The sequence below is a fragment of the Canis lupus genome, chromosome 7 (assembly GCF_003254725.2).
Source record: "Canis lupus dingo isolate Sandy chromosome 7, ASM325472v2, whole genome shotgun sequence".
NCBI classification, from domain to species: Eukaryota; Metazoa; Chordata; class Mammalia; order Carnivora; family Canidae; genus Canis; species Canis lupus.
Window position 1 is genome coordinate 50,991,138 of NC_064249.1, and position 27,925 is coordinate 51,019,062.

Below are 27,925 nucleotides of genomic sequence, written 5' to 3' on the forward strand. Positions count from 1 at the left end.
TAGAGCAGAAGAGGAGATATGAGTACCATTAGATAGGTGTTTGTGTATATATATATACGTAGAATCCATACATATAATGAAATATCACATGTTTCTATTTCCTAGAGCTGCCACAACAAAACATCACACACTGAGTGGCTTAAACAGAACTTTACTGTCTCACAATTCTGGAACCTAGAAGTTCAAAGTGCCAGCAGGGTTGGTTTCTCCAAGGTCTCTCTCCTTGGATTGCAAACAGCCACCCTCTTGCTGCTTCTTCATGTAGCTCTGTGTCTACATGCCCCTGGTATTTCTTCCTCTTCTTATAAGATCACTAGTCATACTGGATAAGGACTCCATCCTAACGGTCTCATTTTAACTTACTAATCACTTTAGAGACTTTTAATGACCATAATTAATAATTCTGTATTGTATAATTGAAAGTTACTAAGGGAATAGATCTTAAAAGTTCTTATCACAAGAAGAAAAAGAAATTGTAACCATGTATGGTGATGTTTGTTACTTAGACTTATTGTGGTGATCATCTCACAATACGTACATATATTGATTCATTACACTGTACAACTGAAACTAATATACATGCCAATTATATCACAATTAAAAATACCCTCTCCAAATATGGTTACATTCTGAGATACTAGGGGTGGAGACTTCAAAAGATACATGTTTATTTGGGGACACAATTCAGTCCATAATACATTAGAACAGTTAACATTAAATCCCTAAAAATATATTTGGCAACCTGGACAGAATTTGAATAGTGTTGAATAGTAAAAAAGTAAGAAACATAGGAAACATAATTCTATCAATAGTTAAATAAAAATTTTTATGAATTAAATATATACATAAAGAATTAGTATATATTTGGAAGGTATATTATATATATTAGTATATAGTTGGAAGGCATATATATATATACATGCATACATATATACATATATGCATACACACATATAAAACAGTGAGAGAGAATAGAATGAAAATGAAGATTAGGTAAAAAGACAATGGAAGTAAAACGTAGACCAATAGTGACTGCGTATCATAAAAAAGGAAGTTGATAAAATCAGCTCTCAAACTGGAGATGAAAAGTTGAAAGCTAACGATCAAAGGTGTACAGACATTTCTATTATGTTGTAGAGACATGCATTCGATTTAAAGGCTTGCACTTTTTAAAACTGAGTTGACATTGTCATAAACATTGTTAATTTTATTACTACAGGATCATTAGGCTGAACACAAAATTATTGGCATTATGTGAGGGGACAAAAACAGGAAGAACATAAGTTTTTTAAAAAGAATACTGAACTGAAGGAATGAAATACAGCCCACAGTAAATGCTAGAGTACTAGATTAAAAAGGTGGCTCTAGAAAAGCTAAGTTGACGTTAAATTCTATCAATTCAGGGATAAAAATTCTTGCAAGAAGCATAGGAACAGAACTTGGAGCTGGACATGTTTTCATCTGAGGGCTGGGACTGGGCGGTAAGGCAGAGTGTTACTTACAGGTAATATCAAGAACAGTGATATTCTCACCTGAATTGTTTTCTGATATCCTGGCCAAACTAAACGCATTAAATGGACCCAGGGGATGATCCTGAGCAATGTTAGACATGGTTTCATATCTGTTCTCTCCTGATGGATACTTACAGGTTGTAAATAAGGATAAATCCACACAAGCCTTTACCTTAAAGTGACCTTATTTTTAAGACAGATTTCTTTTCTATCCCTTTTCTTTCTACAATTAGACACAGAAAATATACCCATTGAGAGTCTCACCTAAACATCTGATTCTTTATGACCATGTGGAACAGTAAAACATATATAATAATATTTACTATTTACTCATTTATGAAATAAATATTTACTGATTACCCACTACATCCTTGGCAGTATACTAAGAACAAAGTTTAAAGACAAATAAAACTAGAATCCTGCCTTTGGTTTGGCTCATACTCTTTTAGAAATCTAAACAAACATAACGTTACACAAGTGTGAGAAACAAATAATGATGATTACCTAAATTATGGAATCACAAAAGAAGGAAACCTAACTCACAGTCGACAGAAGGGATGAACAGGGAAATCTGATGACATGGATGCAGGATTGTGTTTTGAAAGTCAAGTAAACATTTGTCCACAAAACAGAAAGAAAATGCCTGTGTATTCATAGAAGGGCAGCACATGGGAGTCACATCATAAACACATTTAATGTATATGCAATCAAAATACATGTGCAGCAAAAGTCAACAAAAGATTTGTTTCAACTATTGAGGGAAATCTGGCTGCACTGGATTTGTGGAGATAAATACAGTGTACATAAAATATGAATGTTGTACTTCATGGCAATTTTCAGAGGAGATTTTGGCAATGCATCAATTGTTGCTAAGTGTGCTGCATTTTGAGTGTCATATTTTGCGTAACGCCTATCTACACTGTATTTCAAAATGCCGAGAGCATGATGGGCAAGTGTATTGATGGAATTTAAGGAACAAAATTCAAGAGAGGCATATTCAGGGGTTTCATGGGCCCTGCTAATTGCTTAAGTTTCTTTGCTAATATTCAATGACAATTTTAATCGGTGTAGTGACAGAATCATAGGCATTGAAGAGAAACAAGCATGGATCTGTAAGTGGACAACAGATCACACAAAGGAAGGCATAAAGAAGGCATGAGGAGCAGTTAGATTTCAGTAACTCAGGAGGAAATCAGGAGGAGTTGAAACTAGGAAGGAGCCAAGGGGTTGGGCAAAGGAGACAGATTCAATAGGGGAATTTGAAAACACAATGACCAAGCATAAGGGGAGGGCAAGGCAGGCCAGGGAGGGTGAGTTTTTGGTGGCTGGCTTAGGAAATTCTGAATGTAGTATCATTCACAGCACTGAGGAGGATGCATTTTATTTGGGATATTGGTGGGAATCTAACTGGAGAAGTATCAGGATCTTAAAGTTTAGCCAAAATATAAATTTTAAGCTGTTTCATCTATACAGTGGTTGAAGCCACAAAAGCAAATGATATTGCCTAGAGAGAGTTTGCAGAATACTACATTTACATTAATTCTTATTTGATTTGAGAATAACTTGGTTATAGATAATCAATTTTATAATGTATTGTTCATGAAACAATCTTATCTCTCCATGACTCAAACATCTATGAAGTGTACTTTTTGTTTGTACTTTCTTATTATTCTAATTAGAAGCAGTATTGTGCAATAGAAATAGCTGTCTTTCCAGACATGTAGACGGGGGTTGAAATCTAGTCTGACACTTGATCTTTGGATGGGTAAAATGAGGTTAACATTATAAAACACACAGTACACAGTCTGATTAAAGTGAACACTCTATTAAATAGCAGCACACTTTGTTCTGGGTATTTTTGCCAATGCTATGGCCATGGGCCAATAACTGATACAGAATCAATAGTTATAGATTATTGAAGGATGCTGACTGCCTTAACAGGATGCAAGGACTTTAATGAATTCCAATATAAAGGAAAGACCAAGGGGTAAAAAAGGCAAATAAGGAAGAGAGTTGCAAATTTCCACTTACATGAAGCATTATTGTTTCTTCTTTTTCTTTGAACTTTGGGTTATTACTCAGAAGCAAAGTCAAAAAGCCTCTGATTAAAGCTTTCAGTGCCTCTGGAGTCTAGTAGGAAAAAATTATGCCAGGTTCAGTGGAAAGAAAATGGGTTTAGGAATCAAATCCTACTTCAGATTCTAAACTCATGTTAATACACTATAAACTAAGTGTCATAATTTCATTTTGGGGAGCCTCAGTTTCACTATCTGTGAAAGGGGTAATATACACTTCCTCTGCATATATAATTGGGTCCTGATGAGAATAAAAAATAAATTAATGCAAAAATGTTGAAAATTATAATATTATAAGTATATTTATATTTAAAGGACATATTAGCATGTGATGCTTAGTATCTTAAGGCAAAGTAAGAATGTCAACCTCTCATTTTATTTCATGCTATTAAATGTATTGAATCGTACTGTACTTGCCAAGAAATGAGACTGGCTGTACTTACATGTTATGTGCTCATTTCAATTTTTTTTTTTTTTGGCTTCTTATCCTATGGTTTCTAAATAGGAATACTTTTTCATTCAGTTTTTATACACTTCTTTCATGAGAAACTGCACATTGAAATACCAGAATTCGTAAGAAATATATCTTTTTAAAGATTTTATTAGTAATTTATTTAGAGGGCATGCTCCTGTATGGACAAGTAGGGGTAGGGGCCAAGGAAAAGGGAGGGAGAGTCTTAAGCAGACTCTGTGCTGAGCTCTGAGCCCAACTTGGGGCTCAGTCCACGACCCTGAGATCATGACCTGAGCCAAAACCAACAGTCAGACACTTAATCAATTAAGCCACTCATGTGACCCTAATAAATACATATTCTTTTCAATGATTCAAAGATACTACTAATTGCAAGGTGCATTATTATTTCACGCTATACCAAGAAGAGGGGTGGGAAGCACTGCTACTTAAACTCCAATACATCTTAATCTTAACTTCAGAGTTCCTGCAATGTTAAGAAATATATACATAGGGTCTGTGATAAATAATAATAGTGTCTTGAACTTGTTCAATCATTATTATTTAAAAATTACTATTTTACATGCATTATCTCATTTCATCATCACAAGATATTGGTATTTCCCTTAATACCGAGGAGTGGAACTATAGTTTACCAAAAAAATGATTTTTTTTTGCATACTGTCACAGGGTATAGGATATTTTGAGAACAGAAACCCAAGCTTCTCCTAAGGAACTTTGTTTTTCTCTTGTACCATGCCATATAAAGGAAAAGAGAAAAAAATAAAATTTGAGAAATTATATAAACTTGGAGGTCGCAGAAATAGAATTTCTAATCCAACCTCTCCAATAATACAGAGGTCCATTCTACTTAATAGTTTATTTGCTGGCTTAGATTCAGCACTTCTACCAAAATCTATTTGACTTGGAAAATTGATATGACTCAGTGAATAGAGAGATTTAGGATCCCATAAGCCATGATGAGATCAGAATGCTAATAGAAACACACACACACACATGCACATATATCAATGTCTTTGTTCAGATGCATTTAATCATACTTTCTACACCTAACCATTAAAAGAAAAAGAAGTTGAAATGATGACAACATGTGACTCAAGAAATTAAGACCTAAAGGCATCATACAAATAAGACAAACTCAAATTATTTATATTTTGCTCACAGAAGAATTTTAGTCCTACCTCATAGTTTCTTTCGATACCTAGCTTGACCCTTCCTTCATTTAATAGAATATTAAAATTCCCATTGTTTCAATTTCAGAGGAAGAATGAAGTTAATAGATACCATGTTTCTAATTTAGTTTGTAGTAGTGGTAGATCTTCCCTGGGTAGTCAATGATGAGCTGGAACATCAAAGAGAACTGTCCCCTTGTAAAGTCTCTGTGAATACAAAATACATCAGGAGACCATGGTCTCTATTCTGCAGTATAACTCACGGTGTATCATGGTGGGTCTGACTCAAGTAAACCTCCAGGAATGCCTGGAGAGACTCATATCATACTTGTAAGTTTTTCTTACAAATAGCACTAATGTAGTATTTATGGTTTTATACTCACTGCATGGATAATCAATATAGATCACAATGTAGAACTTCCAAAAACAAGTAGGAGGTCCAATAAGATCAGTGCTTTTCAAAATTTAATGTGGATGATAGGGTTATTGCACTAATGGGTCTCATTCTTGTACCTCTCAGTATGCACATCCTTTGGTAGTACCCTCCTACTCTGATTCTGTGATTTGGTGTAGGGATTTTTTTGGTCAAAGCATCAGTACAAAAACTGATGCAAAAAAGACACTTGAACGTTTCTTCTCTCCCTGTTTTCTTCAACATTTACCATTAGATAAGCATCCTTGTCTTTTAGAGAATGAGATACCATGTTAAGCAAGGAAGTTTTATAGATTTTTGGTTTGTGAGACTGGGTGGCACAAATAGGCATCATGTAAGTAATAAGGAAACTGAGGGAAGAAAAATTGTAGATAACAAAGTGTGGTTGAATCATGTAAGGTTGAGATACTTATAGTATATCAAAGTACAGTCCTATAAAAAGTTGGTGACACAGATTTCCAGTTTCAGTTAGAAATGTAAAGAGCTGGAAAAAGCAGTACTTCTATTTTGTAAGCAAAAATAAAGACTGGACAACTTGCACATTCATAAGTTTTTTTTTAGCCTATCAAGAACTGAGATTACAGGATAACTAAGTAAACTGAAATTTGGAGTAAGAGGGACTCTTACCAGGTGAAAAAGACCTGTTCATTCACTGGGTTGGGAAAAAACATTAGATGATATAAAAATAGGTAACAAGTTATAGTTAATAGTAAAAAAAAATTGCTAAAGGCTGAATGTGAGCTAGTATGAAAGTATAAAGTAATGGGCACCAAAGATATAGGTAGAAGGTAAGTTGCACTATTTTGCACACTTTTTTTTTTCCCATAAATCCAACGAGGTCTCACAGAGAATATAGGGAAAATGCTAAGTAGAAGCTCCTGCAGGGCAGGCACAGTTAGGAGGACAGTAACCACTGTCAACTAAACTCATCCACTCTGCCTCTCCTAAAGAACAAATATCTTAATAAACACAGTAGAGCAACAAAATCTCCTGTCTTAGGGTATATTTCTCATTGTAGTAGTTACAGAAAGTTACAGTTTTCTGTAGTTACAGAAAAAGAAAAGAAAAACAAACAAGCAAACAAAACAAGCACAATCTCTAGAGGAGGTTCAAGGGTAATTGTGAAGTCTTTAGTATCTCTATGATCCAGGGCAGAGTGACTTAGTAAGACCAAAACATAATCAGGACATCAGAAAAGGTCTTCTTTCTAGCTTTCTAGCTTTCCTAGGCAAGCTAACATGCATAACAACAGTTGAATATAGTTCAAGAAAACTACAAGAGACAGATTCTTTCTGGAGCATAGCTAAGACAAAAACCAAAGGAAAAGAGGGCAGATACTGAGGAAATAATGTTGGGAAAACAAACCCACAGCCTAAACACAAGTTCTTATCAGTGCAAGGTTTCTCACCCTCAGCACTACTGGTATTTTGAGCTGAATAATTCTTTGCTGTGTGTATGTGGGAGGGGGGATGTCTTGTGGATTACAGGATGTTGAACAGCATTCCTGGCCTCCTCTTACTAGATGTTAATAGCACCCGCAAACCCAGAGTAAAATCAAAAGTGTCTCCACACATTGCCAATGTACCCTGGGCATGTGTGTGGGGTTGGGGTTGGAGGGGGGGTGGACAGAATTCTTCCCCAGTTGAGATTCACTGCACTAGAGGACTTGGAAATATGTAATAGACTGAAGACAATCACAGCAACATTAAATATAAAATCCAACCAAGTTTCTAACTTGATTAACACAAAGATTTACATTGAACGGCTAGCAGAAGGAAAAGTGTGTTCTCCTCCAAATACCTATGATCCTAATAAGATGTCCAGCTTTCAACAAACCAGGAAGCACAGAAATAAGGTCATAACAAATTCACTCAAAACATGAAACAATTAGAAGAAGACGACTCATCTTGGAACTAAAGCATGAGTTCATCTTGTTCATCTTGTTAAAACAACAGGAGAAGACATTTAAACCTAACATTGATATTATAACACTGAAAAAATTTCTTCAATGTGATTATCACTAGATTCATCCGTTAAGGAAAGAATTAGTGAACTTGAAGGTAGGTCAATAAAAATAACCCAAATTATATCACAATGAGATAGAAGACTTAAGATACTATAATAACATAGCCCCCAAGAGGTATGGGACAATGCCAGATGTTAAAACAGATGTATAGTAACAGCCAGAAAGTGGGGCAAGAAAGAGAATGAGGAAAATTAATTGCTGAAAAATAACATCCAAAGATTTACCAAAATTAATTATAATCAGTAAACCAGAAATTGAACTAGCTTAGAGAATATCAAGAAGATAAAAACCAAAATGAAACAAAGGTGAGCAAACTATCACACTGAAAAAAAAATATTAGCTGTATCAAATTCAAACTGCTGGAAGTCACAAACAGAAAATCTTGAGAACTGATAGAGTAAAAATACTTATTGCAAAAGGAACAAAGATAAGAATTATAACAAATTCTCATGAAAACCCATGCAAGCTGGGGATGATGGAGGTACATCTTTAATGTGTTAAAGGAAAAATAAACAAAGAAACCAAACCAAAACAAAACAAAACAGAACAACAAATAACTTGTTAATCCAGAATTCTATAATCAAAAAACTATCCTTAAAATAATGATAAATACTTGCTTTTTTATTGATCTACTCTTATGTCAAGGTTAAAGGATACTTATTATGACACTGATCAGAAATTTAGTCCATAATTTAAAACAATGAGCATTGAGAAAAGAATAAGTTAATGTAAAATGAGTATAAAATTCATTCTTCTATTTTTAATTGATTTAATAGAGAAATGGGCTTTTCTGCATACTGTAAGCAATACTCTAAGAAGGTATTGTGTGAATTTTATAACATAGATGAAAGTTAAAAAAAATAACAACTGCACCAAGGTAGACAGAATTATGAATATACAGTGTAAAGTCCTTACATTACCTGTGAAGTGGTATAATGTTAGTTTAAAGTGGATATGTTAATTAAAATGTATGCTATAATCCCTAAGTGAACAATGAAAGAGTTTATTTTAAATAGATGTATAATAAATAAGGAAAGAAAGGAGATGAATTGTAATAAAAAAAAGTATTCAAATAACCCAGGATGAAGTAGAAAGAAAAAACAACAAATTCTTTTTGAACCTAAGATTTAATTCAAACATATTAATAATGACTTTGAATGTGAACTGTCTAAACATACAAGTTAAGAGATAGCTATTGTCATCTTAAAAAAATAAACCAAGCCCCAATATACACAGTCTGTGGAAACATGCATTATATATAAAATACCTATTTCATTTCATATCCATTTCATATATACTTTAACACTCCTCTCAAAATATAAAAGAAGTAGTTACAATCACTAAGCATATGGTGGTAAGAATAATTCTAAAATGGCCATGAATATCTCAATCTTTAAGTGTACAAATTCTGCATAGTCCCCAAGAATATGAATATGATAGATTTTGATTCCAAGGTTCAGTTATTTTATAAGGAACAGTAGACTTTAAGAAATGTAAATAGGCAGCCCTACTTAATAAAAGAAGTCCTTTAAATTTGAGAGTACCAGTCAGAAACAGAAAAGGTTAGACATGAGAATCATAAGCATGATTTGATGCAAGAGATGTTCTCCATTGCTGGCTTTAAAAATAGCAGGGAGATGGAAAAACATTCCATGCTCATGGATTTGAAGAATAAATACTGTGGAAATGTCTATGCTACCCAGAGCAATCTACATATTCAATGCAATCCCTATCAAAATACTATGGACATTTTTCACAGAGTTGGAACAAATAATCCTAAGATTTGTATGGAACCAGAAGAAACTCTGAATAGCCAGAGGAATGTTGAAAAAGAAAACCAAAGCTGAGTGCATCGCAATGCTTTTCAAGCTATATTACAAAGCTATGATCCACAAGACAGCATGGTACTGGCACAAAAACAGGCATAGATAAGTGGAACATAATAGAGAACCCTGAAATGGATTCTCAACTCTGTGGTCAACTAATCTTTGACAAAACAGGAAAGAGTATCCAATGGAAAAAAGATAGTCTTTTCAATAAAGGTCTTGGGAAAACTGGACAGCAAAGTGCAGAAGAATGAAACTAGACCATTCTCTTATACCATACACAAAAATTAACTCAAAATGGATGAAAGACCTAAATGTAAGATAAGAATCCATCAAAATCCTAGGCACAGGCAGCAACCTTTTTGACCTCTGCCATAGCAACTTTTTGTAAGACATTTCATCTCTAAAGGAAAGGGAAACAAAAGCAAAAATGATCTATTGGAATTTTGTTAAGATAAAAAGAAAGCTTCTGCACAACAAAACAAAAACAAAAAACAAACAAACCAAACAGTCATAAAAACTAAAAGGCAACCTACAGAATGGGAGAAGACATTTGCAAATTACATATCAGATAAAGGGCTAGTATCCAAGATCAATAAATAACTTATCAAACCGAACACCCAGAAAAACAAACAACTCAAGAAATGGGCAGAAGACATGAAAGACATTTCTCCCAAAGAAGACCTACACATGGCCAATAGGCATGTGAAAAAATGTTTCACATCACTTGTCATTAGGGAAATACAAATCCAAACCACAATGAGACACGCTTTACACTGGTGAGAATGGCTAAAATTAACAAGATGGGAAACAACAAATGTTGGCGAGGATGTGAAGAAAGGGTAACCCTCTTACAGTGTTGGTGGGAATGTAAGCTGATGCAACCACTCTGAAAAATGGTATGGAGGTTCTTCAAGAAGTTGAAAAAATAGAGTTACCCTATGACCCAATAATTGCACTCCTGGGTATTTACCTCAAAGATACAGATGTAATGGAAACAATGGGTCACAGTACCCCAATGTTCATAGCAGCAATGTCCATAATAGCCAAACTGTGGAAGGAGCTGAGATGTCCTTTGAACAGATGAATGGATAAAGAACAGATGAATGGATAATACCTCTTCTTTATATATTTGTATATATATATATATATATATATATATATATATATATATATATATACACACACACACAATGGAATATTACTCAGCCATCAGAAAGGATGAATACCTACCATTTACATCAATGTAATGGAACTGGAGGGTATTATGTTAAATGAAATCAGTCAGTTGGAAAAGACAATTTTCATATGGTTTCATTCATATGTGGAATATAAGAAATAGTGTTAAGAGATCATAAGAGAAGGAGAAAGACAAACCATGAGAGACTCTTAACTCTGGGAAAGAAACCAAGGATTGCTGAAGGGGAGATGGTAGGGGGATGGGGTAATGGGGTGACAGGCCTTAAGAAGAGCACATGATGGGAGAAGAATGGGTGTATATGTTGGCAAATTGAATTTAAGCTTAAAAAATGGTAGGGAGTATATGGCAAGGTATGTGGGTGGCCCTGTGATCTGAAAGTGGTCCTTAGCTGGCAGCCAACAATGAAATAGGGACTTCAGTTCAACAAGTACAAGTACCTAAATTCTGCTAACAACCTGAAAGAACATGTAAGTAGGTTTTTCCCCAGAGAGAGATAGAAAAATTACTCCAAGGAATAGTAACCAAAACTTCTATAATTTGATGAAAAACATTAGTCTAATACAAAAGAAGTTTAATGGATTCCAAGTAGGGTAAACACAAAGATACTCACACATAGATACATCATAATTAAAGCATTGAAAGACAAAGACAAAGAGAAAATATTGCAACCAGCCACAGCAAAATGGCTTATATACAAGGAAGAACCATAATAATATTAACATCTGATTTCTCATCAAAACTAGTGATCAATGCAAAGGTAAAGACCAAGTATTGAAAGAAAGGAAAAATAAAGTTAATCGACAATTCTATTACAGAAAAAAAACTATATTTCAAAAATGAAGGCAAAGGCAACCTAGGTGGCTTAGTCTGTTAAGCATCTGACTCTTGACTTCAGCTCAGGTCATAATCTCGGCTGTGAGACTGAGCTCTGTGTCTGGCTCTGAGCTGGGCATGGAGCCTGTTTAAGATTCTCTAACTCTCCCTCTGCCCTTTCCCAATCTTCCCTCTCTAAAGAACAAAACAAGACAGAAGGCAAAATAACATTTCCATATAAAAAAGATTTAGAGAATTTGTTACTAGAAGCCAAATACTAGATGTAGTTCTCTAAGGAAAAGTTATATAGTAATTAATACTAGATAATAACTTAAATCTGTAAAGAATATAAAACATTAGGAAAAGTGACTATTTAGACAATTATAAAGGATACATCCATATAGTTTTTTCTGTTTTCTTATTTTATTTAAATAACTTTGTATAAAACAACATATTTTTTTTAATTTTTACTGCAGGATTTATATAAAGATTTAATGAACATACATGTCTTAACTTGGATTAGTTTCAAATTAAGGCAAAGTAAAAAGATTACATACTGTAGGATCCATCTATATAACATTCTTATAGAGATAGATAATAAGTACTAGAGGACCATCATTCATTCCCAGGGTCCAGGGTAAGAGAGACAGTGACTATAAGGTGATCCTATGATGGAGTTTTTTTGGGCAGTTGAACTCTTTTGCATCTTAATTGTGATGGTAATGTGTGAATCTATACATGTGTAAATATTCTTAGAAGCATCCTAAGAGTAAATTTTATGGTATAATATAGAATATAAATTTTAAATTAACAAAAATATCTTCCAATAAGCATTATGCAGAGATGAATGTTATGGGTGCATATCTGAAAGGCCATCATCTGACACAAGTGAACAAAAGAATAGCAGTTTACTTCTAACGGGTAAACAAAGTCATCCAATTGAATCGTCAAGGATGGGGAGGGAAAGGAAAGATAGTCTTGACTTAAATAGCTTCATGCATGTGAAAGGCATGAAATAAAGATCTTAGGATATCCATGGAACTGTGAGTAGCTGGAAGGAGATGACAATGAATAAATAGGAGAGCAGCAAACAAGTGACAGCAAGCAAAGGTCAACTCAGAACATGAAAGGTCATTCAAAAGATCTCGTTTTATCATGAAAGCAATGTAGAAGTACTGAAAGGTTTGAAAGTCAGGGAGGAGCCTGAGGAAATCAATGTTACAAAATGACCAATTTGGTAAGAAACGAGAGTAATGAGGCATCAAATGGAGGGGGAAGATGTCAAGACAGAACTTTTTGTGATGATGTGAATGTTCTGTATCTTGAGGAGGGTGGAGATCACATGAGAGCATACATATGTCGAAACTCAAACTGTATGTTTAAAAATAGGTGCATTTCATTGTAAACTATACAATTTTTTTAAATTTTTATTTATTTATTTATTTATGATAGTCACAGAGAGAGAGAGAGAGAGGCAGAGACATAGGCAGAGGGAGAAGCAGGCTCCATGCACCGGGAGCCCTACGTGGGATTCGATCCCGGGTCTCCAGGATCGCGCCCTGGGCCAAAGGCAGGCGCCAAACCACTGCGCCACCCAGGGATCCCTCATTGTGAACTATATCTCAATAAAATTGATTAAAGAATACTATAGGGAAACTAAAAAGAACTAGCTACTCAAACGCATCACAGCATGAATGGATTATATAAATATAATACTGAGAAAAAAAAGAAATGTACAGCATATTCAAAAACACACAAAGCTCTCTTGCTATCTTTGTCACTATCTCTCTCAAATAAATAAATCAAAAATATTTTATTTATTTTTAAAGACTATTTATTCATGAGAGACACAAAGAGAGAGGCAAAGACATAGGCAGAGGGAGAAGGAGGTTCCTTGTGGGGAGCCTGATGTGGGACTCAATCCCAGGACCCTGGGATCACAACCAAGGCAGGTGCTCAACCACTGAGCCACACAGGTATCCCTCAAAATTTTTTTTAAAAGGGGTGGGCATAATCAGTCAAGCACCTGCCTCAGGTCATGATCTCAAGGTTTTAGGATTGAAGACTGCATTTGGTTCCCTGCTTAGCAGAGAGTCTGCTTCTCCCTCTCCTCCACATTTATGCTCTCTCTTGCTGTCTGTGTCACTATATCTGCCTCTCTCTCTCTCAAATAAATACGAAATCTTCACATACACACACACACACACACACATACATACACACACACAAAGCTAACCCATGGTTACAGAAGTGGAAAAAAAAAATTACTTTTGTTAAGTAGTGACTGGAAGAGTCCTACAGGGGACTGTGTGTGTGTGCCAGTGATATTTTATATCTCGAACTGACTGAAATTATATCTATGTATACAGTGTAAAAAAGTCATTGAGATGTACTCATAATTTATACATTTTATATAAATCTGCTATACATAAATCTTTTAAAAAATAGAAAGGCTAAAACAACAAGGATGGTAGGAGAACTCAAGAGGAAATATACAGATTGTGAAGAAGGAATCTAACTATATTACAGCTTTATAACATATGCACACCAAAAAAGATGGGAAAGGAATAATCTAACCTAAAAAATTTGTAAAACAGTGTTTTGACTAAATACTGTTATGCTAAAAAGAAAAAAAAAAGAAAACTGTACACAAGCAATTTACTCTGATTGGTACATTTTTTTTCCACAGAAGTCCAAGTCAGCAATTCTGACTACTTTATATGTATAAAAGTTTGGACAAGCAAATATGTTATAGATAATGAGAGCCAGGTTTCTCCTTGTAAAGAAAAAAGTTAAATATAAGTGAAGTAGAAAAGGCTAGAATCCATACTGAAGTGGTATGTCAGAGTGAGAGATATCAGAATGAACTCATATTTATCTTGATTGATAGACTAGATAGATGATAGATAACGTAAATACAGATTTATGTATGTACATGGTTAGTATGAATAAGTTTCCTAGCATGTCTAAAATCAGTATAACTTCAGTAGCAATGAGTATATCTCTTATACTCTAAATACCATTTACCAAGAAGAATCTAGGGCTCCTTGAAGAAATATTTAAATCTTGAATTTGAGCAGGCTCTAGAGAATCTTATGTGGCTAGAAAGTAGAGAAAAAGAAAGGATGGATACATGTTGAAAAGACACCAGGAAACAACAATGGAAGAACCCCCAATGGCCAAAGCTGAAACAATTTGAGCAATAGAATGATCACAGCATTAAATTATTACCTAAACTATATATCTACAAAACTACCTCAATATACACAACTGAAAATTGAATGAATAAATGAGTGAATAAATAACTAAAATATGATAATTCTTCCTCACAGAATTACAGTTAGTTAATAAAAAAAAGGTGGGAAGTAATTATTATTTAAAAAATAATCATTACAACACTACAGTAATAATTGTTGCAGGCAAGATCCACTGTGAAAGCTAAAATTAGTGGGTAAAACTTAAAAGACAAAACAGAATATCTTCATAGCTTCAGAGTATCTTCCCCCAAGTATTTTTAATTACTGTGGTGCTTTTAACATACATTCAGGGATGCCTGGGCAGCTCAGTGGGTGAGTGTCTGCCTTGGGCTCAGGGCATGATCTTGGGGTCCCAGGATTGATTCTCACATTGGGCTCCTTGTGTGGAGCCTACTTATCCCTCTGCCTGTGTCTCTGCCTCTCTCTCTCTCTCTCCTTCTCTCTCTCACGAATAAATAAGTAAAATCTTAAAAAAAAAAAGAAACATATATTCAAAACTTCTTTCAGAGTTCTCCCTTCAGGAATTGAAGCTTAATTCCTCTCCCCTTAAGTGGTCTGAGGAACTCACTTCTGAAAAACAATACATGGAAAGAGAAAAATAGTAACTTCATAGTGGAGAAAGCTGAAAGACACTCCCTTCATCAAGTGATCAAGGTGAACTTCATGAATAATAAGACATAAAATGAGACAAGAAAGGCACTTCATTTCCATGCTATTTTTTCCAAATGTCCATAAGCCCCTTTCAACCATGAGAAAATACCAGGCAAAAAAAAAAAACAAAAACAAAAACAAAACAAAACAAAAAACCCAAAAAAACAAAAAACAGGCATTCTATACAATAATGATCAAAAGTATGGAGGTTATGATAAGCAAATAGAGGTTGAGTAACTGGTCTAGAGTGTTGTGTCCTCAATTAGATTCTTATAGAGAAAGGACACTAGTGAGAACCTGCTGAAATACAAATAAAATCAGTGTTGAATTACCAATGCTTATTTCTCAATTGTGGTCATTTAACTACAGATCCATACAATGCCAACATCAAGGAAAACTGGGTAAGTGGTACCTGGGGCCTCTTTGTGCTATCTTTAAAACTCTTCTGTAAGTTTAATTTCAAAATAAAAAAAAAAGTTTAAAAAACCCAAAAGATAAAAATAAAATTGGCAACATAATTCTGGAAGGCAGAAGAAAGATCAGAGCTAGAAATATAAATTTGGGAGTTGCAATTGAAAGACAGAAGTTGAAGCTTGAAGGAGAAAGTAGACCACCTGGGGAAAGGATGCATGGTTTTGAGAAAGAAGAATTAGAAGTCTACTCTCCTGGAACTGTCAGGTCCTTTTAAGATTTTAGCACACTGGTGTTACACTATATGTTGGCAAATTGAACCTCAATAAAAAAATATATATTAAAAGTAAAAAAAAAAAAGAAATAAAAGTGCTAAAAAAAAGAAAAATAAATTCCAAAAAACTATATGTTTGAGAACATCACAGTCATGGTGCAGCTTTAAAGACTGCAGATACATTAACTAAATTTGACCTCAATTTCAGATCCAGAGAGTAACTTAAACTGTCATACTTAATTTATTTATATTTAAAATAAAGTGATTATTTTCCTATTTTAAGGGACTTTTGCCAAGGATATTGTAAATAAAGTGCTTAGCAGAGTGCCTAGACCTAATAGTCACAGAATAAATAATAGCCATTTTTAATATTCATTTTAAAAGACAGAAGTGTAGAGAAAGTAAAAGATATTTGACTTTGATTCCTTTGATAACTACTCTTGATTAATTTTGATGATAAAAATTGAGTAGGTTAATTTGAAGAATTCCAGGGGAACCAGAATCAGCATTCAAGGGTCATTAAAATAGATGTCTGTTGAGATGCCTCCTATCTCCTTAGCCATTTCTACTTGAGTTCTGTAGACTCTGTTCTTAGAGATACAAATCCTATGATGTGGTTATGAGGAAGCAAAGCAATGAGGCCCTAAATATGAGTCAATGTCTCTCAAGGAATTTTGTTCTATTTGGACCCATTGCCTGATCGCTCCACTTATCTCACCTCTGAAATTACTACTTTGAGCAAGCACAGTTTAATGTTGGAGTGTCTCCAAATCACCAAAGCTTCAAGCCTCAAATAACATATTTGCCCTTCTTTAATTATAGATTTTTAAATTAAAGGTTTATAATAGCAATAGGGCCTCTGTGTAGTTGTCTTGAACCTGACAGATGTAGTATATATAATGACAAGATTTATTGCCTAAATAAACAGTCAAGAAAGCCTATAATGAACTGCAGCAATCTAGCCAAGATATAATGGGGACATGAATTAGTGCCTCATTCTCCCCCTGAAGGCAGCATTGGTTTTGTGCTCCACAGAAGAAGGTGGTGAGAATTATTATTGTTATTTAAAATGGAGTAGTAATGACTATTGATAGAACTAGAATTTGACACTGAAATTTTTAATGAAAATTCTTTTTAAGTATTTATTTCAAGTTTAGTGAGTAGCTGAAAATACATTCATCTGTGTACTAAAGTTACTTAGAAGATGGGTAAAAGGAAAAAAAAATCTTCCCTACTTTCAATGTCATGTTCTAATAATTTAACTGTAAGACATTCAGACACTCAAGACTGAGTGTCAATTGACTGGAAAGAGCTTCCTTTTGGTCAGGGAAAATAATTCATACATCAATGTTATCTTAAGTGATTCCTTTGAGTGATGATATGTAACCACCTGGGAACAAAGATGTGAACCCTATCCGACTATGCTGCACATTTATAACTATTAGGAGAGCTGAGCCATGATTGCATATTGTGTGCCCTGCATAAAATAAGTCCCCAAACTTTTCTGAAAGTGGCCTAATTCAGTAACATAAAGTTCCACATACCTTAAAAGTCCTCAAGAATCACAATGGCAGAAAATAATACTTTTTGATTATAATTCATTCTATTATAAATTTGTAAGTTTCTACCAGGTACAAGTATGAAGACCAAACAGACTGCAGTTCTCCTATTCCCCTGAGTTCTCTACCACAGTATCTCCTATATCAGAACTGTGCAGAAATTTACTCACAGATTGACTGGATAGAAGCTAGGGCAGCAAACACTAGAATTTTTAAGTTCTAAAGTTTCATATTCCATTCATAGGCAAACTATGTTATTGTGGAATCTTTGAATACAATCAGAAGAAAATTATTCTCTCTTCTTGCCACCATGGACTTCTTCCATTTCACTTTAGTTTCCACTAGCCTATCTCTGTTTTAAGGTCAATTTCCATTTTTCATTCAGTCTCTCTTTTCCTGGTTTCCACATTCTCACAAAGAAGGCATGATGGAGGCAAAGCTGGCACAGTTAAAACTAATCAAAATGCTCCTGAATTTCATTTACCTATATAAATATTCTTGCCCCTTGAGTATAGGTTGTTTAGAGTTTTGCCATTAAAAAAAACCTCCTAAACAGAACCTTTATTGCATAATACAAAGTATGGTTTCTGTTGGCAGACTGTAATTGAATACTGGCTCCTCCCTTCACTAATTGTGTGACTTGGAGCAATTGCATCTGGAATCTTTCATCTTTAATCTGAGAATACACATAGTATCTATCTCAGCTATACTGTATAAGAGGATCACATTTATAAAGATATAAAAGTCTTATGCGAATGTCTAAAAATACACAGGAACACTCAAAAGATTAGCTTTTCAAAAAAACTATATTTTGTTTCTGTATTTGTGTTACGTTGTTTGCAAATGACAGAATAGCATTAAAATTGACTTAGAGGAAGGAAGGATATTTATAGGGTCATATAACTGAAGAGTTATATAGGATAGGGAGTCACAGCTTGACATAGGGTTTTAAATAATCTCATCAAAATCTGCTTTTGTCTCCTGTATGCCAGGTCTGCATCCTCTGTGAAGACTTTATTCTCAGTGTATTGTATATAGTCACAAGATGGCTGCTGGCGGTTCTCAGGGCTCAATCCAGGACTCGATCCTTCCCAGTAGAGATCAAGTGAAAAAAAAAGAGTAGGAGACTGTGTTCCAATACTTCCAGCTAAACCTGTCCCTAAGGCCAACCTCTGAATCAATATTGGAAGCCAAATAAATGCACGCTTATACATACACTTCATGTAATCTGCCCCGAAGGTAGAGTTTAGGCCTTTGGAAACATATGGGGAAGAAAAGCATGGTCCTAGACAGAAATTAGGGAGGGATTACCCAGAGGAGGATGAAAGCTGCTAGGGTGCAGAAAGAGTTGATGTCCATGACAGCCTGGAAGTAAGAACATAACCACCTAGATATAAGATCATAGTCTCAGTATATGTGTGTAGTTCATTAGCACAAGATAACAGAAATTTAAAACACTATAAAAATGATGACCAAAATAATAACACAATAAATGCTGACTATATTTTGCTTTTACATTCAAAAGTGCTTCACTTTTCTAAGAATTCCACACATGTGACCTCATCTTTTCTGTGTAATATCCTGTAAAATACCTGTGGGTTCATCTTCAGCTTTGTACTTTGCAAGAAACTGAGGCTCAGTTTCATTAAGCAATTTTCCCTAAGGCTATGCAAACAGCTTGAAGCAAAACTATGATTAGAATCAGCGTCTACCAGCTTTTAATCTTGTATCACTTTAATGACATCACATGACTGTATCCCAGAGATCTAACCAGTGGTTCATGTCCTGGGCAAACATCAGGAGGAAGGGGTACCATGTTAGGGGTCAGTATCTTTACAAGATATATGAAGAGGGTAGCAACTGGTAAGCACTGCCCATCTGATGCTTTCAAATTCTGCATGATCCTGCTATAAAAATTGTACCACTCTCTCTAGAGTGGGCAAAAAACTTAGTTAATGGAAAAAATGATTAGAGGTAGAAGCTGCTCAGCAGCTCTAATGGTCTCAATTTTGTTCACAAAATAACTTCTAAACCATTCATAGTATTCTACCGGTACCTCCTTCTCTTGATTTATAATCTCTTTTTTATGGGTTCAGAATGGAATCAATGGTCTGGAAGAGCACAGGAGGGTAATGTTTCCCAGAAGAGATGATATTAGGGAAAAAAATGTGCTGCCTTTGCAGCTTTTGATGCACTTTCTCATTGGTCTACAGGTTGTTTTCTTTCTCAACTGTGATCTGGAAATGTACAACTAGAGGATCTCAATAAATGCTTCAATGTGTGACCGGCTAATTTTATTAACATCAGTTCTCTCTGAAATGATGCTGCATTTACTTGGTAACAGAAAGAAGTGGCGTGAGTGAAGAAGCTGTGGGTACAACCTGGTGAGTGAGAGAAAAGAGCTGCTGCCCATAAGAACTGGGCATCTAGGCTCCATATTTCTCTCTAAGTGGCAGTTTCAATAGGACTAAATATTAATTCATCTATCTTCCCCTAAAGGTACCACCTTCATGAAGAAAACACCCTCAATATTTGTGATTTGTCTTGTGTTTGTCAGGGACCATCATTTCCTCTGCCTTGCTAATGAGAAAATAATTTTCTGTCATTCATGGCCTCTGTTCTAGTCTTCCTTTGAAGTAGTAAAATGTATTTTAAAAAAAATTTGGAATTAAAAGTGCCCTTGTAGTCCTTGACAAAGAAAAACTAACCTTTACCTCATGAACATTTAATAGATTAGTATCCAGCTATCCCAAAGAGCCACTCACCCATCCATTGAGCCCATAATTTTCAAGCCTTAAGAAACATAATTACTTAGAATTTGAAAGATCATGTCCCCACTGCTCCTACCAAAGTCTAGCACCTCAGATTTCACTTGGCAGGTTACTGTCTCCCTTACTTGAGAGAGCTATTTGTCATGAAAAAGAAGTGCATCCCCACTCTATTCCAGAGAGTCCAACTGTTTGTCAAAATCCATCATATATTTGTCACTCCTTCTATGGGACACGGCAATGTAAAACAATCATAAGTGTTGTTTCAAATATGTGATTTCTATCAGCTTTTGCCTAAGGGTAATTTAAATAATTTATGGTAAAACAGCTAATTTTCTCCTTGACTTTTGTCTGGTGGCTATAAAAAAAGTTTAAAAAAAAAAGTTTAAAAATATGAATTAATTATCAGGTAGTAAGCTATTTTATGGTGCTATGATTGTGTTCTAAGGATTAAGAATTTACACCATTTAGTGAATTCTAAACGCAAAGATAAAGCTTAATGCTTATGATGACATTTGAGGTAATGATATATAAGATGGTCAGAATTTTTGGTTATGGTGCTGAATCATAGTTAATTAAGGGATTAAGGGATGGTAAAAAGAAGACCTCCGAAAAACTTTACTTTTAGACAGCAATGCCCTAACTGCCATAGAAGTCTATGATGGCCAAGGGGAAACATACTCTCTACGGATTGAAACTAATCCCTGCCATGCTTCAGGAATGACCATCAAATGAAGTCAGAGGTATCTATTGTATTATTGTAGGAAGAAGAACAAAAATTCATGCTTGACTAAGCAAAGGCACAACAAAATCTATAAATCAATGTGAGTTGGGTCTCTGTTCTTCCAGAATATGAACACGGGTTGCTGGAAACTCTTATGGTTTTTGGAAGCTATCCTTTTGCTCTACCCATTAGTGTAGGAAAACAGATTTTCATTAACTGCATGGGGACGTGAACATCTCTTTTTCTGCCTGTACCCCTGCAGTCCTCTCCATGGCATCTGAAGTAATAGACATTAAGGCTGGCTGCCTTCCAGTCCAAAAGTTCTGATCTATCTGAGGCTGCATGCAAAATGATTGTGAATTTGTGCTTATGCATTTTTTCCTGTAGGAAGGATCCATTTTTCACTGCATTCTCACAATCCTCACCAAAAAAGACTGGTCAAATCCAAGACTATTGTATTGCAAAGAGAAGGAGAGAGAAAAAGAGAGAGGGGGGTGGAAATAGGTCTCAACAGATACTTTAGGTGTCCACTGATGATTACAGGCAGAGGCAGAACTATAGCCCAACTAACTGCTCCTCCTACAAGAGGACTGGTCTTTCCTGAATACTGTGCAAGTAGCACCTGGCACCCACCCGACCCCCCAAAAAAGAAGAAAAGGAAAGAGAAAGAGAAAGAGAAAGAGAAAGAGAAAGAGAAAGAAAGGGAAAGGAGAGAGAAAGGGCTGGAAAGAAATACAAGAGACTCAATGCTTCCAATTCTTCAAAAGTCTGCATCCTTTATTATTAATAAAATTGTTTATCATTTGCAAATTTTGTGTTTAGAATTATTATTTAAGTTAAATCCCTCCTTTCTTTACAGAGGCAAATATTACAAATTAGCTTTTTTGAAGTTAGTTCTAAAGCAAATCCAATATTAAGTTATATAATAAAAACCTAGTTCTATTGAAAATCTATAGATAAAAATGTATCTATTTATATTGGCTGACTAGAGAGAAATATGATGATCTTTTTTAAATTCACCTTCTAATTTTTAGAACCCATCACTGTGAAATGCGAGATGATTTGCAAAGAATTAACATAATCCTATTTAATAAGAGCTTAAGTAACAAAAATTGCTAAAATTCGGACTGCCTACTCATTCCTTTTTATTACAAAGACATAAAGGTTTACACAATTTGGTAGAAAAGGCAAAAACTGTTACTTTCCCTCATTCACTTAGCATTTGTAAGCATGTTTCACATTGTTTACTTCTTCCTCAATTAAAATATAGTTGCTTGGGAAAATTTATAAGGTCATCCCACTGGTGCTAAACACATGAAACATATCATCTGTTTAAAACCACTTTAATGGGTGGGCAGTCTCTGTAAAAGTCTGTAAAATTATAACCCTAGTCATGAATATATAGCACAAAGTAGTGTAAGTCAACTGGTTCAATTATCAACCACATAAGGACCTAGTATTTGATTATTTCACGACTAGGGTCATGAGCAAGCACTACAGTTTAGAATCATGGATAATTTGTTTTGTGTGCATATGTGTAAATGCATACATGTGCATTTTGTATAAGCATCTACTTGTCAAGTCCCAACGTCAGTTTTCAGTCTTATTTTATTTGACTTCTCAGTGTCATTTTACATATTTAACTATACTTTTATGCCTGAAATATTTTTTCCAGGAGCTGTGAGAGCATACTCATCTAGTGCTCCTCCTAATTTATTGGTGATTTTGACTTAGTCAACTTAACTTGCTGCATTTTCTCATTCTCATCTCTACATGCCCTTTATTTACATACATTTCCTAGGTGAGCTCACCCAATCTCATATTATTTAGCCTCCAAAATATGTTCTGAATACAAATTTCTATTGCTGATGTTTAGCTCTCCCCTGAACTCTAATCATTTCTAGTCAGCTATATAAGAACCTCAAATTTCACATGTAAGTAAATAATAAACAAAAAGATATTTTCTTCAAATACACTTTCTCTTCTTCAGACTTCCGTTTCAAGTAGTCGCTCAGGCCAAAAACCTAAGTGCTATCCTTAATTCTTCTCTTTCCTCACACTTCCCTCATTATCTTAGCCATCAGGAAAATCTGGTTAATACTGGCTTCAGAATTGTCATTATATTCACAAAACTTTTCCATTTTCACCACTATCACTTCTGAATAATACACTAGCACTGCTCAGGGACTATGTGATAGCCTTCTCTTTAATTTATAGAGTCTATATTTGCACCTGAGTGGTCTATTTTACACCCAACAGCCAGACTGATTTCTTTTTACTTAAGGTCATGCTATTTTCATGCTCAAAATTCGTCTATGGCTTCCATTCATGCTTAGAATAAATCTAAACTTCTTGCCATGGCCTTAGTGGCTATATAGGATTTTATCCTTGCCCACTTCTCCAACATAATTTCCTAAGGCTATGTTCCTTATTGGCAATGTTCTAGTTCAGAGACATCTGTACTGACTCTTACTTTGTACATGTGTAACATTATCATTTACATATCCTGGGCTCTCTGTCTGGAATCCTCCTCCCTAGATCTCCGCCCCCATCATTAGAGTTTAATACAAATTGCACCTGTATTGGCTGTAGGGGCAAATCATTCATTATCACCCCATATCACTTACTATTTTATTCTACTCTATTATTTTCTGACTTCATTGCTCTCTAAACCCACAGCATTTATTTTTGATCAACCTCCACAACCCAACTTTAACAGTGCCCACCATGAGAACAGAGACTTTTCTTTTGTTCAACATTGAATCGCCATCACCCAGATTAGTGCCTGTATACAACAGGTGCTCAATAAATAATTACTGAATATATATATGGTTTTGCATATTGAGATATCATATTTACATATTAATAATTCAGTAACTTACTGAATAAGGAATTTCCTTGGTGAACCAGTTATAACAAAACCTGACTTAATTAAAACTCTGAATTAAGTAAAAACATAGATGAATTAAGAAAATAATTTAATTCTATGTGTTTGGTTTAGTTGATTTATCTATATATTCTCCATCTCTTCCTGTTAAAATCTAGAAATGTCCACAATGATGACCCTGATCCTTTGTGAAATTCAAAATGAGGAAACACTTTTGCTTTGATCTTTTGGTCTCTCTGATATAAAGAAATGTATTTAGGAACTTAGAAATGGTTTTGATGGTCAAAAGTAAAACAAATATACTTACAATAATTTTATGATTTTACTGTAGTAAGCTTACCAATTATTAATTGTTCTCTAAATGATTTTAATAATTGTTTAAAGTAACTATAACTAACATGTAAGGTCATTTTTTTACCTTCTAAACTGAAAAAATAAATCCAGGAACCCCAGCAGCAATAAAAATGGACTTGAAGGAGGTGTCTCTGGCAAATTTACCCCACACTTATTTGGAATCAATATCAGGTTTATCAATATTAGGTTTATCGGACAGGTAGGTGGTCAGAGACTTAGAAAAATCAGAATTCAGCCAGCTATAGGATAGCTATAATGGACTGGAACCACTTCAAGATCCAATTCTTGACCAATATGTAAAGTACCTTTATTTTTATGGGGGGGAAGTAACTCAAATAAATAAAAATTGCTTTTTCCACTTACTTTGCTAACCTTACTCAAAGATGATTTTCAAAATAGCGAAAGAATATGTCTTTGTCTTCTAAACAAACATTTCCAAAAATTTGGTATAAGAAGTTAAGGTTACAGGGTCATTCAAGGTCTCATTCTGAGAGGATATAAAAGTATGGGGGGAGGAGAACTTTGTAAATCATGTTGATTATAGAAGTGAAAAGAAAATCCTTTGAAGAATAGGTCATTGGTTTTGATATTAGGGAATAAGGTATGAGATGCACTTTGAGGAACTGTAACCTAACCAAGCAGCTCACACATAGTGGTTTTCATTAAAAAAGTTGCCATTTATCTTATCATGGCAAGTTTATCTTACCATGAGCTGTCATTGAAAGGATAGGGAAATACTGTGACTTACTGCAGCACAGCAGATATCAAAAAAAGACAGATGGCAACTTTTTAATGACAGACACTGTTCTCCAGGACTTATGCATGTCTTCAGATTTAGGAGCAGCCACCATCAATACCAACCTCTGGGGCTGAGCTGAAAGAAGACATTAATAGAGTAAATTCTACATTAGTATTAAAATGCTGATATAAAAAAAATAAAAAAATAAAAAAAAAAATAAAATAAAATGCTGATATATTTGGGAAAATTTTATTTCTTATGGAATCTCCTGTTCATACTGGAAAAAGAGTACATGATGATAAGAGACAAATTTTTACTTTAATATTTTAATCTTAGCTTTTTAAGCAATGTATATTATTTATAATATTTGCAAATTTTCTGAATCGAATCTAATAGTTAAAAACCTGTGGTTTTGAGTCACACATTCTTGGAATCTATCTGCTTTTCTCTCTTTCTCTCATCCATAGTGTGTGTTTAGGAAAAACTGTTCCCAACTCACAAGGCTGTATTACATAGTCAAGAAGATAAAGAACAGAATAATAGTGTTATGCTTACTGTTCTTACTATTAACTAATGATGTCCACTGTATTTGATGTTCTATTCAATAAATCAAAATCAAACTCTTTAAATAAGGAAAGCAGCTCTAGTGATTGCTCGCCAAAAGACAATTTAAAAAATATTCTACATTTAAAACAATTAGTTAAACATACCCATAAATCCCAATTCTGTAACCAATGGCAGACATCCTTGTGTCCTTTTGTATCATCAAGTGCTGACTGGCCATGAAGAGAAAACTGTCCTTCCTACTGAATCATCTCAGTTGGGCTACGCCCAAGCCACCTCTCTTTCTCTCTCTCTCTCTCTCTCTCTCTCTCTGGGCTATTGAGAACACTTATCACCCACACCACATGTTTTGGTACTTCTTCATATAATGCATACTATCATTTTGTTTATGTACCATTCTCTCCCAACTAAATACAAATTCCTTCAGTGAGAACATATGCTGCACATTTTTTCATAGGCTTCTAAAGCAACCTAGTCCAGTGTGAAGCAAGAAATTAAAACTCGTTTATGATATTTTACTTTAAAACAATATAAATTAATTTACATAGGCTAAATTTACAATATCATCATTCTATTTGTCTTACCTACACCCTTAAATTTAACAGTGTGATGGAATGGAAATATACTAAGCTCAAAAAAATCTTCAAACTTGCAATTTAGAATGAACTTCTAGAAAAAACATTTATTCTCTCTGGACCTTAGTTTCATCACCTGTTAAATAATAAAATTTAACAGGTGATTTTAAAATCCATTCCAAACTGAGTGTTATTGATTATTATTTTATTAAATTTGACAATGTTTGTAACGTATTCACTAATTTCAATATACATTTCAAAATACTGGCCTAGCATATGTTCTAACCACATATAATGACACTGGTCATAGTCTTCACAATTTTAAACAAAGAAACGAAAACAGCAAATGAAATCTGATCACTAGGTATTTGGTATTTTACATTCAAACACAGAATTATGCTAAAATATATAAAACCCGGAAGTCATTTCTTTTTAGACTGCTTTTAATTCCCTTCAGTGCTTCACTTGAAGTATTTTGCTTTATTTTGTCATTTATCAGATGCTTAAAAACTCTGAAGAATGAAGTTAACTAATTGTCCATTAGATGCCATGGATCTTTCATCTATTTAAGAATGTCTCCTTGATGCAGTTCCTCTCATTAGACAAAGCTATGAGCTTTGCTGTGCACTCACAGATGGTATCCTGGCTTCTGCAGCAATGGGCACTTAAGCTCCAGGAAGCCCTGTTTAGACGGGGATGCTTTAATAGAGCAGTCCACATCCAACCTCTCACTCTTGTCTAAGTACCTGCTGGTGATGATCACTTTGCTTCCTGCTGCTCTAAGTGGAGTCATTAAAAGAAATGCAACTTTCAGCACTATTGGGAAAGGGTGGAAACTTCATCTGAAGGTCAGCTCCACCAAACATTTTCCCTGTCTACTTCCATCAATTTAATCATTATGAAGAAATCCAGTAATTCTTATCGTTAAAGAGTCCTAAGAGACCATTAAATATTATTTTTTCCTCCCAACACTTGGGGAAGGGGAAATAATAAACTAAATTTTAGAAAATTAACAGCTGTTCCTACCTTTTTTTAGATATACTAAGAGTATATAGTATTTCCCAGAATGTACTTTGGTACTTACTATAATTAAATATTGGGGACCAGTTTCTCCAGTACCTCCTTAACCTTCTGTTTTGTGGTAACAGAGGAGATAGTGATAAATTATCAGTTTGAGATTATCTTTATTAGAACAAAAATACAAGAAATAAAACTTGGGCAAAATGTGGCAAAGAGGTTGAAGTGAGGATAGAAGACTGACCATTATCTATGCTAATGACCAGGTTACTGAAGAATAAGAAACATGAATTTAATGGTGAATGAATAACTTAAGTTTTTAAAAAATATATTATGTTTATTCACTGGTTTGCTGTTAATCCCATAGGTGTTTATCAAAGTTACAGGAATTGGGTTATATCACTTCCTGGGGAATGTATCAAAGATGCATCTGATATGACATCTCAGGAAATCTGTTCTGAAATCTATTTGGATAAAAGGAGACAATACATATAAAGAATAAAATATATACTGGATTGTGAAACAGAGGAACTATAAGCCAGCATAAAGGCAGGTACTACCTTTAATATAGTGAAGTACAAAAATAAAGTATAAAGTTTGTATTTGCAATATATAG

At 34.4% G+C, this 27,925-nt stretch overlaps 1 long non-coding RNA gene across 1 annotated transcript; it reads left to right on the forward strand.

Moving 5' to 3' along the window:
* The first annotated feature begins 217 nt into the window (after window positions 1-217).
* On the forward strand, window positions 218-27,858 carry LOC112648475 (uncharacterized). Its single transcript, XR_003129075.2, has 3 exons — window positions 218-286; window positions 19,895-20,065; window positions 27,677-27,858. It is a non-coding gene; the product is annotated as an uncharacterized LOC112648475 (long non-coding RNA).
* The last annotated feature ends 67 nt before the right edge of the window (window positions 27,859-27,925 follow it).